Below are 13,380 nucleotides of genomic sequence, written 5' to 3'. Positions count from 1 at the left end.
GTTTTTATTTGTATTTCCTTGATGATTAGCGGTGTTGAGCACCTTTTGATGTACCTGTTGGCCATCTATGTCTTCTTTGAAAAATATCTATTCAGATCCTCCGCTCATACCCTAATCAGATTTATTTTGCTGTTGAGTTGTAGGAGTTTACTGAATTTTATTAAATTTTAATTTCAGCGCTCTGTCAATTTCAAAAGGTCTTTTTTACTTTCTATTTGTACACCATAACTCTGGTCTTCTTAAATCTTCCTAAGAATAATAATTGTAATTATTTTAAACTATTCTAGATCTGTCCTTATTTGTTATGGGTTTTTTCTTATTATTACAAAGAAAATCCAATCCTCCAGAAATGTCAACAGACATTTAAGTTAAAGATTCTGAAAAATAAAAATTCTACAAACAAAAATTTCCTCAGCATCTTATTCCTTTAAACAGTCATCATCATCCTTTTATAACCTTCAATATTCTTCTAAACTATTATGTATACTTCTCTATTTATTAAAAATATATTTAAAATATTTTCTTGTTTACGGAGACTTTGTTTCAAAAAATATATTTGATTCTTTTTGAATTTTGACTTTTTTTTTAACTGGTGAGTGTAAGACCAAATTTTCCTATTTCCCTATGGATCCAAAACAATTCCAGTGAGAACAGAGATAGCTGTTTCCATCTGGCTGGATTTATTTCCATAATTTCATACTGCATGCTGATAGTCAACAAATTGCAGGAGCCATATTTCAAACTTCTAAGTATGAGGTATAGGGATATTAAACGGATTCCTTTGTCTGTAAATGTTTTGTTAAGTGGCAGGTTACACTTTATGGTGAACAGGAAGGGATCACAGTATTTAGCCTGGGGCCACTAAATGCCTGATTATAGAAGATTGAACCCCAACTCCAAACTGTCTACTAGCATATAATTCAGACATTTTCTTCTAATTTCTTCAGAAAAAAATCTGATTTTTCCCAGTGATAAATGTCTGACTAAACTTAACTACAAGGGAATGGTACTATGATGGATGGAAAAAGGGTAACTTGTACAGTACACAGGAATTCAATGAAGATTTGCTTTGTTTTTCTAGAGATCATGTACCCTAGAGCCTCACTGGGAGCTGCCATTTTGTCCTGGTGCATCAGCCTCTAATCCTTCTGGGAGGTGGGGAATAGTTCATCAGAAAATATTCCTTTTTCCATCTCTCAGAAATTCATTGAAATTTCTTACACCTTTCACTTATTTTTCATTAATGAAAGCTTATCATTTTTTCTTTCTCTGTCATCATTTCAACGGAGTCTCATGAGGGAGAGCAGACAAAGGCATGTGGATCATAAACTAGTTTGAAGCAAGGGGTTCAATGAATCATCTCAGTGAATCCTTTACTTCATTTATTTAACTAATATTTATTGAGCATCCATGCTGTGAAAAACATCTTAGAAGGCATAAGAATGAGTACAACATGTTCTCTACCTTGATGAAATTATAGCCTACTAAGCAGGAAAAAATAGATACATAAAAAAACATAATACATACTCGGGCAGGGTATATTAAAATTCTATGCAAGTTCATAAAAATGAAAAATCACATTAAATTGGGAAGTTTAAAAATATTCATGAGGAAATAGAATTTTTGATCTAGCAAAATCCTCCAGAAAAGCCAGAAGAAATGAATTCAATGCAACAGTATCAACATTTTTAAAAAGATGTAGAAGGTGGAAACCGCAAAGTATATTTAGGATCATGCTATTTGGGGAACATGATATATATAAGAGAATCATGGGAGATAAGGATATAAAAATAAATTAGGACTAGAGTATAGAGGGCCTTAAATTAAATGGACATATTTGAATCTAATTTGATAATGAATGATGAGCTGCTAAAGGCTTTCCAAGCAGCAGACTGCCAGACTAGAGCAACATCCAGATTGCTCAAAATATGTCTAATAAAATACTGTTCCAATTGATCTTTTAATAGGTATGCTTAGAAAAACATTTCTCAGGTAATCAAGTAGATTTTAGACACACCGAATAAAATGTATTTCTGTGGAGATTTTCAGTACACGTTAACTTACATGAAAGAAAAATAAGCAGCATCTCTCTTGTGATTACTTCCATTCAGACCTCTAATCTTGAAGTCCTTTTTAAAAAACGTTTTTCATGGGAGAAACGGAAAAATGACTATTAGAGAAACACAGACAATGCCATCTTCCTCAATTTCCATGATGAAAAAATGGTTTCCACAGAACAAACAGCAGAACTGTTTGTCTAGTGGAAATAATAACAATCTATAGATGTGTTCCAATAAAACCCATGGTATCTCCCAACTCCAAAGCTGTTATGGATGAATTTTATCCCCCTACAAAATCGTATGTTAAAGTCCTAACCCTTAATTCTTCAGAATGTGACACAGCCTTTAAGGAAGTAATTAAGTTGAAATGGGGCTCTTAGTGTGAGCCCTAGTCCAATCTGGTGTCTTCATAAGAGAGATCTGGCCACACAAAGAGACTTGAGAGATACATGCTCACATAGGCAAGACCACGTAAGGACACAATGAGAAGACAGCCATCTGCAAGCCTGGAGAGAAGCCCCAGGAGAAAACGAACCGGCCACTATCTTGATTTTGGACTTCCAACCTCCAGGACTGTGCGAAATTGAATTTCTATTATTTAAGCCACCCACTTTCCTCAACACTGAGCAGAGAGCCTGCTTGGGATTCTCTCTCAATCTCCCCTGGCCCACTCTCCTCTATTTGGGCTCTCTCTCTCTCTCTCTCTCTCTCTCTCTCTCTCTCAAATAAAAAAAAAAGAAGGAAAGAAAAAGAAAAAAAAATGTAAGCCACCCAGTTTCTTTGTTATGGCAGTCCTAGCAAACTAATATAATGGCCAGGAAAATTGAAGCACTTTAGGGCAGGGTAATGTGAGGTGGAAGAGTTTTAGAAGAAAAAGTAGTTTTCTGATGCAGTGAAATTCACGCTCCGTAGTGGAAAAGCAAAGGACAGGGGAAGGAAATATGTAAAAGCCCTTTCTATGACCTTCCTTTCTTGTCTGGAAGTCTGAGTAGCAGTAAGTTACTAGGTTCCTAATGGTGTGAGGTATTAAGGATGGAAAGGAGACTTGAGGTTTGGTGGGAGAGAAAAAAAGCCTGTTAATATTCTCAATTCTGATTGAAAGCACTGAAAGTATACACATCAACATGTTAATGGAAATAGAGCCTCGGATTTAAGAAAGTTCTATCAAATAAATTTCAAGATTTATACTTCAAGTGACAATGACTTGAAACAGAGCAATCAAACATTAGAACTGGAGAAAACAATTATGTTTTGCTCTAAAGGAAAACCAAGTGCCCATCATCCTTGTAAACACTCTACTTTTAGCTTCTTACGGGAAGAGGGTGACTGGATTAGATCTGCCAGATTGTGAAACGTAATCTGTCACAGTTTTGGAATGCGAAACTTCCAACAGAACTAAAGGTAACTCTTGAGCTTGTCCCGCCACCCACCCTCACATTTTTTTTTTCATTTTCCTTTCTTTCAGTCAAGGTGGTAACTATAATCTTACTTTTAAGAAACTTTCTCCTCCTCTCTCATGGCAACGGATTCCCTGGGCCCTCTGTGACTAGCTCAGTATTAAAAGGTGAAAAACTCTCCAACCTTAATCTGTACCTCTGTCTGTGCTTCCCTCCCTTGTCTCGGTACTTTTTCTGGAGATGGTAAAAGACATTCGATTTGCCTATTTGCTCAACACAGAATTGAAAATAAGGACTTCCTGGATGTTGGAGTGTCACAGACAAAGGAAGTCTCATGGCTAATTTTCATCTGAGGTCAGAGAAACAATGAAGCCTTCTGCAATCTCTAGCCCAGGTCCCTATAGTTCTGTTTAGGTTCAAAGATACAACAAAATAGGGGCACCTGGCTGGGTCAGTCGGTAGAGCATAAGACTCTTGATCTCAGGGTCGTGAGTTCAAGTCCCACATTGTGGTGTAGAGCTTACCTAAAAACAACAACAACAAAAGATATATACAAAATATTGCCCTACCTGCCATTGACCCTGCTCTTTGTTGTCTCCAGATATACTTTTTTCTTAAAGATTTTGCTTGGAGAATTCCTCCAGTCAAAATACTATCTGAAATATTTAAATCACTCTCAAAGCTGACAAAAATGTTTAAAAAGAAATATTCAGTTCCTCGGGCTCCTCTTGTCTTTCACCACCTTGACATTTGGAAGAGTACTGGTCAATTATGTGGTAGGATGTTCTCAATACTGGTATGTCTTATGTTTTTCTCATAATCAGAACATGCTGGCAGGAATACCAAAGAAATTATGTCATGTACTTCTTTTTTTCTGTCATGTACTTCTTAGTGCATCATAGGGATTACATTAAGTTGACATCTCTTTTTGTGGGTGATCAAGGTGATGTTTACCTTCATCTCTTGATTAAGGCAGTGTCTAGAAGGTTATTTCACTATAAAATTGTAATTTTTCCTTTCATAGTTATCAAATATCATGGACAGGCACGTTGAAATCACACAGTGATCCTGGCTGTCTTTAAATTATCACCCACTAATATTAGCACCCTTTAGATGATTTTGTCTACAACAACTGTTTGCCCAATGATGACTTCCTATTTCTCTCTTCCTTCTACATTTATTAGTTGGAATTCTTAAGTAAGAAAGAGCTATTCCTTCTTTCCCACTTATTTATTTATCCCACTGCTTATTTACATCAGTGTATTTACTTGATTTTGTGGGTCAAAATCTAATGTTATCATTATTTATTTTGTTTCTCAAATTGTCCCATCTTGGCTTATTAGGAACTCCTTCAGGTTACTTCTTGTGTCATTTTGATGGCCCCTCACACTCTTCTGAGCAACTCCTTAATTTCTGGCACCAAAAGACTTTCCAGACTCCTCTTACACTTTCTCTGCCCTCATCCTGGATTCAACCAATCCTTGATTCCCCAAGGAGCCCTGGTTGTTTTTATTAAAGAATTATGTTTATTAACTGAGATGTGAGCATTAAAGTGTGCTAAGTGCTACTGAGCTGTCATTGCTTCGAGGCTCTCTAAGTAAACAGAGCTAGGAATTATATGTGTATGTGTCCACAGACCCATAGAGATACACATCTGTATTTCTGAATCTATCTTTGCATAAATGTGTATTAAATGTCATGAGTTTATACTGATTCCAATCTTATCCACAGGAACTGCCACCGATTGGAGGAGGCTTAGGAGAAATAACAACTAAATGCAATGCAGGATCTTGGAAAAGATCCTGGAACAGAAAAGGGATATTAATGGTAAAACTGGTGAAATTCAAATAAGGCCAATAATGTAGTCACTTGTATCGTACCAATGTTAATTGGTCATTTGGAAAACTGCACTATGATAATGTAAGATGTAAATAATAAGGGAAGTTAATATGGGAAGGGTATGTAGGAACTCTGGACTATTTTTGCAATTTTCTGTAAGTCTAAATTTAGCTAAAATAAAAAGATTTTTTAAAGCCATTAAAATTTTAATATGTAATCCAGCATTTCCCAATCTTATTTGAGCACGTAATTTTATTTTTCAGGAAAATTACTAACATCCATCCAAAAGCATTATTAATTGTGCCTTGGAACACAAATTTGGCAATTCTATGAAATAACAAAACCACTATTTATATGCCACACACAGAAATTAATTTCACTGCATATTGGCTTAATGTGTTTCTACTGTGGTTGAAGATTTCCCAAAACTATTAAGCAATCTCTGGTGAAATAGTTACTTGAGAAATCCTAAATTTCACTTAAGTTTAAATGAACACAATTATAATGCTCATGATAGAAAGCTGAATAAGACTATTTTTCTATACTTTTACAAACACGTTCGTTGCATGTGGTTAGAGGTATGATAAAATTTTGCAAGCTAAGGAAATAACCACAAATGAAGGTGTTCTATTTTTAAAGAGACCAATTACGTTGAAAACAGACAAAATTTAACAGTGTTTAGCTTTCATTTTACAAAAAGCATTGCAATAATAACCCAAATATGCAGTTTCCAGATCCCATTGATGGATAGAACACACTCACCCGGTACCTTAATGAAGGGCTTCTTATGAAATAACCCTGCCGGGGAACATATTTATGAAATTGCAACATTTTAAAAATTGATTTTACTAAACTATAAAAGCAATTTTGCTTCTCCCTTATTTCTACTATATATTTATGGAACGTATCATTGGAATTCTTGTATCTTTTCATTTATTCAAAATACTTAAAATATATATCATACACCAATTGATTTGTATTTGAAGTCTTCTTTTTTGTGGCCATGTAAATCAAAATAAAATTATTGTAACACTTTGTAATGATGTATTATCATTACCTGAATCTGCCAGCAACTGTTATCTGTTTATAGTCATATAATTTAACCATTTTCTCTGGTATCTGATTTTTTTAATCTTTTTCTCTTCTGCTAACTTTTAAAATAATTTTACTGAGTTTAACAATTTTCTTATTTAAGTTATTTTTATAATGCATTTCTTCCAAACAAACTTTGAAAAGGTCACTAAAACCCTATATATTTTTAGAAGAAAAATACTTTTATACCTCCTACAATTCTATTTGGCTTTCTTCTATAAAATTATTCCATGACTGAATAATATAATATATTGCTTGAGAGTAAAATGCCTCACATTGTACACATTTGAGTCATCTTTTTCAAAATATATGTAGTCCTAATCTCTGTAATACTTAAGACAGTGATTCAGAGCCCAGAAAGCTAACCATTACACTAAGGAACCCCGTGTCTTAAGACAGTGATTCAAAAGATTGGCCATGCTAAATTATATACCTTCACTGTTTATTGCTTGGAAGGACTGTGATATATAGTGTTCATTCATGTCATTCTTCGTTCAAAAAAATAACCAAACAAAGTTTTAAACATATTCTAATTTACATATAAAATACATGTGTGCATGGCCTGATTCTTTTTCTTCTCCATCACAAATACGTATAAGGTTCTAGGTGTCCAGCTTTGTCTTTAAAGCAACTCTCCTGCCACCCTCAAACTGTCTCCGACCAAATTTTAAAAAATAGTTTTGATGCACATAAAATCTGACTCCCTTGACACAGGTGAATACAGCCAGTGAGGGAACCAAAGAGTCCCCACCTACTATGGTCTGGCATGGCTATAAGTAATCCTCAAAATAATCCTGTGAGGGGACTTCATCCAGTTTCATGGTTTTAAAGTGTCTGTATGCTGATGACAACCAAATTTTTATCATCCATGTAGAATTGTCCCTAAGCTCCACACTGTATACTGGACACAATTCAGGGAGTCTAACAAGTATCTTAAACCGATCATGTCTACAATAAAAATCCTGATCTTCCACGGTCCCCTTAATTGAGGTAAATCACAATTATACTCTTCTCAGTCCAAAACTCTGCATTCACGCTAGACTCTTCTCCTTCTGCCCCAACTCTAATCAAAAACTGCTGACAACAATGCCTTCAAAATACATCTAGAATCTCAGCACTTCTCATCACATGGTTGTGCCCTTGCCAAAACAAGGTTTAACTTCTCTGGCTTAGATTATCCCCATAATCTCTTGATTGCTTTGCTCAACCAAGAAGCCAATGAGTTTGTTCCTCTTATTATTCAGTTCCTACCACTCTTTTGCTCAGACTCTTTCAATGGTTTTTTTCATTTTAAAATGATAGCCACCACCCTTATAATGACCTAGAAGGCCCTTGTTTCCCTGTCAGATCTCAGCATTTACTACCTTTCTCATCCCTTGGTTATAGCTACACTGGCCTACTTGCTGTTTCCCAAGTCATCAGATGTGTTTGTATCTCGGAGTCTTTGCCTTTCCTTCAGAGTGGAGACTCACATCTCAGAATAATCTACATGGCTCACTACCTTAACCTACTCAGGTCACTGATTAAATATCAACACCTTGATGAGGTCTTCCGTGACTCTATTATTTAAGTTGGATACACCGTTCCATATTTGAACTTCCCATTGTTCTTTTCTGCTTTATTTTTCCCTTTGCACTACTGCCTTCCAAGAGAGGTTATATATTTAACTTATTTATTTTTGTTTACTATGTGTCTCCTCAAGTAGAATAAAAGCTTCATGACAGCTGGAATTTTTCTGTTGGTTTCCTTGTGGAAACCACAACACCTGGAATGGTTCTGTCACACAGTAAGCAGTCAATAAATAACTGTCAAATAAATGAATAAAGTAATGGATGGGAAAATTATTAGCTCAAATTTTCCATAGAAAATGATTGAGAATTAAATGGAGTACGTAATCGGTTCCATGTTAGTTAACTCTCCCAGTTAGTGAGTCAACTGTTTCAAGCTGCCAGAACCGGGGATCTTTTATCTCTGTCACATTTCCTCCCTGAATTTATGAGCCCCATTTGCGGCATAAACACTACCAAACAGAGGGAATATTAGTTGTGACTAGGATATGCAGTTCCCAGGAAGTCCAGTTTTAGTTGTCACTTTAATGAGAAGTTTCTGATCCACATATTTTATAATAATAACATGCTTGGGTTTGGCTCACTGATAGTTAATACATTAAAATTCAGGTAAAAGGCCAACTATCAAGAAGTAATAATAATTAGCAACTATACTATGGATATACTTAACAATATATTTTAATAGGGCCAAGTTTGCATCACCACATTTTAGCTCCCCCTCTAATAGGATGCAATGACCTTCACTGTATTTCACATATAAAACTTAGGCTTTCACAGTTATTTGTATGATTCAATATACCCTCAGATAAGATCCTTTGATTTATCTTTTGTTCTTGTGATATATAACCTAATTATTTTAAAAAAGTAAACATACAAATGTAAGTAAATATGTGTGTATATATGTCTATGTACACAAAGCATATATATATATATACACATTTTTTTATTTAAAATTATTTACATTGCTAATAGACATAAGTAGAATCAAACTCATATCCTAATATGCAAACTATAACTGTATCTTAAAAAGTGGAAAGGCAATGGTTGGACTTCATGGAAAGCTTTAATAAATAGTCTCAGTTGGCAATACTTTGCTCCTTTGTCATTCTCCTTCTTCCTACCTAGAAGAGAATAGCCTGAACCAAAGCAGACATTTTGTGATTACAATGAGAGAATCCTGAGGATTAAGTCTACTGGCTAAAATGTTGTAATTTAAAAAAAAAATGGAAAGAACTGGGTGTACTGTTGAGCAGATAAGCTGTTCTAGATGCTGATCCCCAGATATTTTACTTATAAAATAAAATACCACCCTTAATTTTAGCTGTTATGTAGAGCAGAACATATTTTTAGCCAGTGTAATATTCTTTATTGTGCATAAATAAAATTACTGTAAGCTACCCCTTTCCTTACCATTCTTAAGGAAGAAACGATTCTTCTCCTTACTAAGTAGAGATATTCCAGACATTCTCCAGATCCCATCCCCTACCCTCTGGTTGTATTTTCAATCTCTGTCTCCTCACTGGTACTTACCCTACTAATTAAACTTTAAAAGCCAAAAGAAAATAAACAGATAAATACACATAGATGTGCATGAAACATATTTAGAAAAAGCTGTCCTTAACATTTCTGTGCAATAGAGCTTTCATTATTTTTCTTTCTCATCTTCATGGACAAACCTAATGAAGTGGTAGCCTTCAACCAGGCTTCGCTTTCTTATCATCTCTTTGTTTGTTCATCTTTTATCAAAATGAGAAAGTCTCCACTGTCCAGAATTGTTTTGTCAGAAGTCCCCAGACCAGTGACCTACCAAGCCCATTTGCTCAGCATCCATCCATCTTAAATCATCTATATGTTTACTATCCGGTTTGTTTTAGAAATCCTTACTCTTATTTATTCCACTGCACTATACTGTATTTGCTCCCCTTTTCTTCCACCTGTTACCTAACAGCAAAAGCTTAAGTTGTCACTTCTCCCAAATCCCCACGATTTCTACTTTCACCTGACCCCTATTTCATGGACCCCAAATAGCACTGACCCCACCTCAGGAACCAAGAGAAGCAGTAATTACCACCACTAAGTATATCTGTTTAGGAGGCAAATATATTCATATTAAACTCCTTTTTCTTCTATCAAACCACATGTTTTATAGTTCTCTACCATCTAGACACACGTCTAGAGATTTTTCTTTTCCTTTCCCTTTTCCTACATTCATATCTATTCAGTAGCCAAGTTCTGTAAATTCTAACTCTGCAGTATTTTTCTTAGCGATTCTCTCTTTCTTTCCCATTGATTATCACTGAGGCCAAAAATTCAACCTCTTCAACGGAATAATGAAATATTATTTGAATGAAAATAAATTGAAAAGAAAAGAAAAAATTCAATTTGACAAGGATGAAATGTCATCAAGATGGGTCAGATGAGTATCTATCAACTGGCCTGATATCAGTGTTTCCTTGCTTAAAATCATCATGGTCAATGTCCAACAGCCTACAGTAATTTCTTTCCAAAGAATAAACTTACGTTCATCTTCCTGGTAAGACTGCTGAATAAATAAAAATGTTAACTTAATCAAGAATAAGGAATACCACTGCCAACTGCACTGAACACTCAAATGCAAATGAACTGAGGGAGGAAAATAGTGAAGTGCCAAAATACAGAGGAAACTCTCAATGAATAAAATGAAACCACTTATTTGAAGTCATCTACAAGTTACTTTATGACTTATACATCAACTAGAACTGGAATGAATATATTAATATACAAGAAGAAAGAACGTAAGATCGTTAAGAGTGCTAATAGCCATGGGAGCTATATTAGGGTATTGGCTAAGTTGCTGTAGAGACTCCAGAATATAAGATAGAATTTTTTAAAATTAATATTCCTTTTCTATAAAAGTCCAGAGGTAAGCAATTCATCCTTAAGATGTGACTTCCATCTTTGTCCCCATTTCCACTGGCTAGAAGAGAACTAAGAAGAGGACAAAGGTGTTTGAGTGGGTGAGTCTATCTCTAGAGCTGAATTAGGAACTCCATTATCACTGTGAACTAAGGCAGGTCTGTCATGAAAGAGCTGATCTTTGATCTCAACTTTTGATTTATCTCATTTGTTTCAGAATTCATATTTATTATTTTCTCTCAATACTGTAATCTATATAACACTTTATTTAAAGATATATTTTTAAATTAGACCATTTCATGTTTTATATTATATTTACTTCTCAGCTTGTTGGATCCTAAAGTATAAATTTCTCTTTTCACTTCTTACCAACTAATATAGTACACAACAGCTTGTGAATATCAACTATTTGTAGTCAAAATCACCATTTATTATAAAATGAAGTTTTAGTAGTATAATCTCTCCTTTTTAAAGTGGAGAAATTGAGCATTAATTGTAAGCTTTGTTTTCAATTAAGGGTTTGATAATCCTTGCATAAAACATTTCTTAGACTATTCAACATTTTCCCCATTATACTACTTAATTCACCTCCCAAGTCTGTTCTCTTATTATGAATTCAGTATATTTGAACTCTCTAATTTCTGCTGATGCTTAAGGGCAAAATTTCAAACATGTTCTGTTAATAGGTGAATCTTGCCTATATCTTCAGTTAATGCATAATACAAAAGACAATACAAATACTTGGTCAAACAATACATTTAATAAAATATATTAGATATGTTAAACTGAGTGATTTGTTTGGATGATTATATATGTTCAAGTGATGGTATATATCTGATTTAGGTACTTGAATTTAGAAAATACGAAAGCTCTTACTACCCAAATATCAAAGACAAATAACCCAATTTTTAAAAATTGGCAAAGGTCCTAAGTAGGCTTTTCTTCAAAGAAGATATACAAATGTCCAATAAACAGATGAAATAATGTTCAAGGTTATTAGCCATGAATGAAATTCAAATCAAAACCATAGTGAGACACTATTTTGCATCCACTAGGATGGTTATAATCAAAAATTGGACCATAACAAGTGTTGCTGAGATTGTGAAAAAAAAAAAAATTGGACCCCTGCTACCTCGCTGGTGGGAATGCAAAATGTTAAAGTCTCCTGGGAAAACATTCTGGCAGTTCCTAAACAGAGTTACCATGTAACTCTGCAGTATAAACAAAAGCAGTGAAAGTATATGTCCACATAAAAATCTTTTCATGCATGTTAAAAGAATTTTTATTTACAATGCTGGAAACAGCCCAAATATCCATCAGCTGATGAATACAAAATAAATATGATATATCCAAAGAATGAAATATTATTCAGTTGTACAAAGGAATGAAGTACTGATGCATATTACAACACAGATGAACCTTAAAAACATTATGTCAAGTGAAAGAAGCCAGTCCAAAAACACAACACAAAACAAAACAAACAAAAAAAACAAAGCGCATATTGTATGATTCCATTTATATGCAATATGCAATGTCCACAATAGGAAAACCTATGGTGACAGGGTAGACTAGTGATTGTGTGGGGATGAAAGGGTTGTGGGAAAATGTGAGTGACTACTAAAAAATAGAACATGTCTTTATGGGGTGATGAAAAGATTCAGGAGCTCGCGGTGATGTTTGCACAATTCTGTGAATACACTAAGACATTAAATCGTACATTGTAGACAGTTGAATTCTATGACGTGTGAATTATGTCTCAATAAAGTTGCTATGAAGAAAATTATGCTGGTGGACTATCGCATTTATTGTGACATAATTTTGCTGGTCAATTTTATTCATGGACAATCCTTAATTATGTGGTAACAAGGTCTTCAACAACATTCTTTTTTAATAAGACAAAATTCATTAAAGTATATTGGGAAAAGTCCTATTTTAAGGGTCACTAAAATTCTTTTTTAGCTTATATCAAGTGCATTTGTTCACTAGGGCAATAGTGTATGTGCCAATAAATAGTATTTACTGTGACTTGAACAGCGTAATTGAACCAGTCTATGAGTAATGATGGATGTTAGTGTTGATGGGCACGTTTTATCCTTTCTACAACGATAAAGTGAGACTAGATATTCAGTTCTAAAGTTGTATGATTCTATGACAAAAAGGGTATGGCAAAATAATGAGCCCATGTGATGAGTTCTGTGAATGTTCCATTCATTGGTGTTAAAATAGTTTTCAGTGTTTAATTTCATCAAAATGCTGCATACTTTCTTCAAAGAAAAACAATTCATTCATGACCCTGTTGCATCTTTCCACTGCACAAATTAAAGGCTTACAAATGCACAGAATAGAAATATTTTCATTTCGAACTTTAAGAAAATTAATCCTTGGACAATCTTACTATCTCAGTAGAGCAGAGACATAATTAGAGGTAAGAGAGTAAAATCTACCTGGACATATTGCAGGGCATTTGCTATTTCCAATTAGCAACTTACTCCACCTGGTATTAAATCCCAAAAAAGAATTTTCCTTTTT

General features: G+C 34.3%; 1 protein-coding gene across 9 annotated transcripts in view; it reads right to left on the bottom strand.

Annotated features, from left to right (window-relative positions):
* KCNT2 (potassium sodium-activated channel subfamily T member 2) overlaps positions 1-13,380 on the bottom strand; it is a 364,447-nt gene that overhangs the window by 123,241 nt on the left and 227,826 nt on the right. The window lies entirely within an intron of this gene.

Source organism: Prionailurus viverrinus, chromosome F1 (genome assembly GCF_022837055.1).
Source record: "Prionailurus viverrinus isolate Anna chromosome F1, UM_Priviv_1.0, whole genome shotgun sequence".
NCBI classification, from domain to species: Eukaryota; Metazoa; Chordata; class Mammalia; order Carnivora; family Felidae; genus Prionailurus; species Prionailurus viverrinus.
This window is presented reverse-complemented; position numbering and strand designations above follow the sequence as displayed.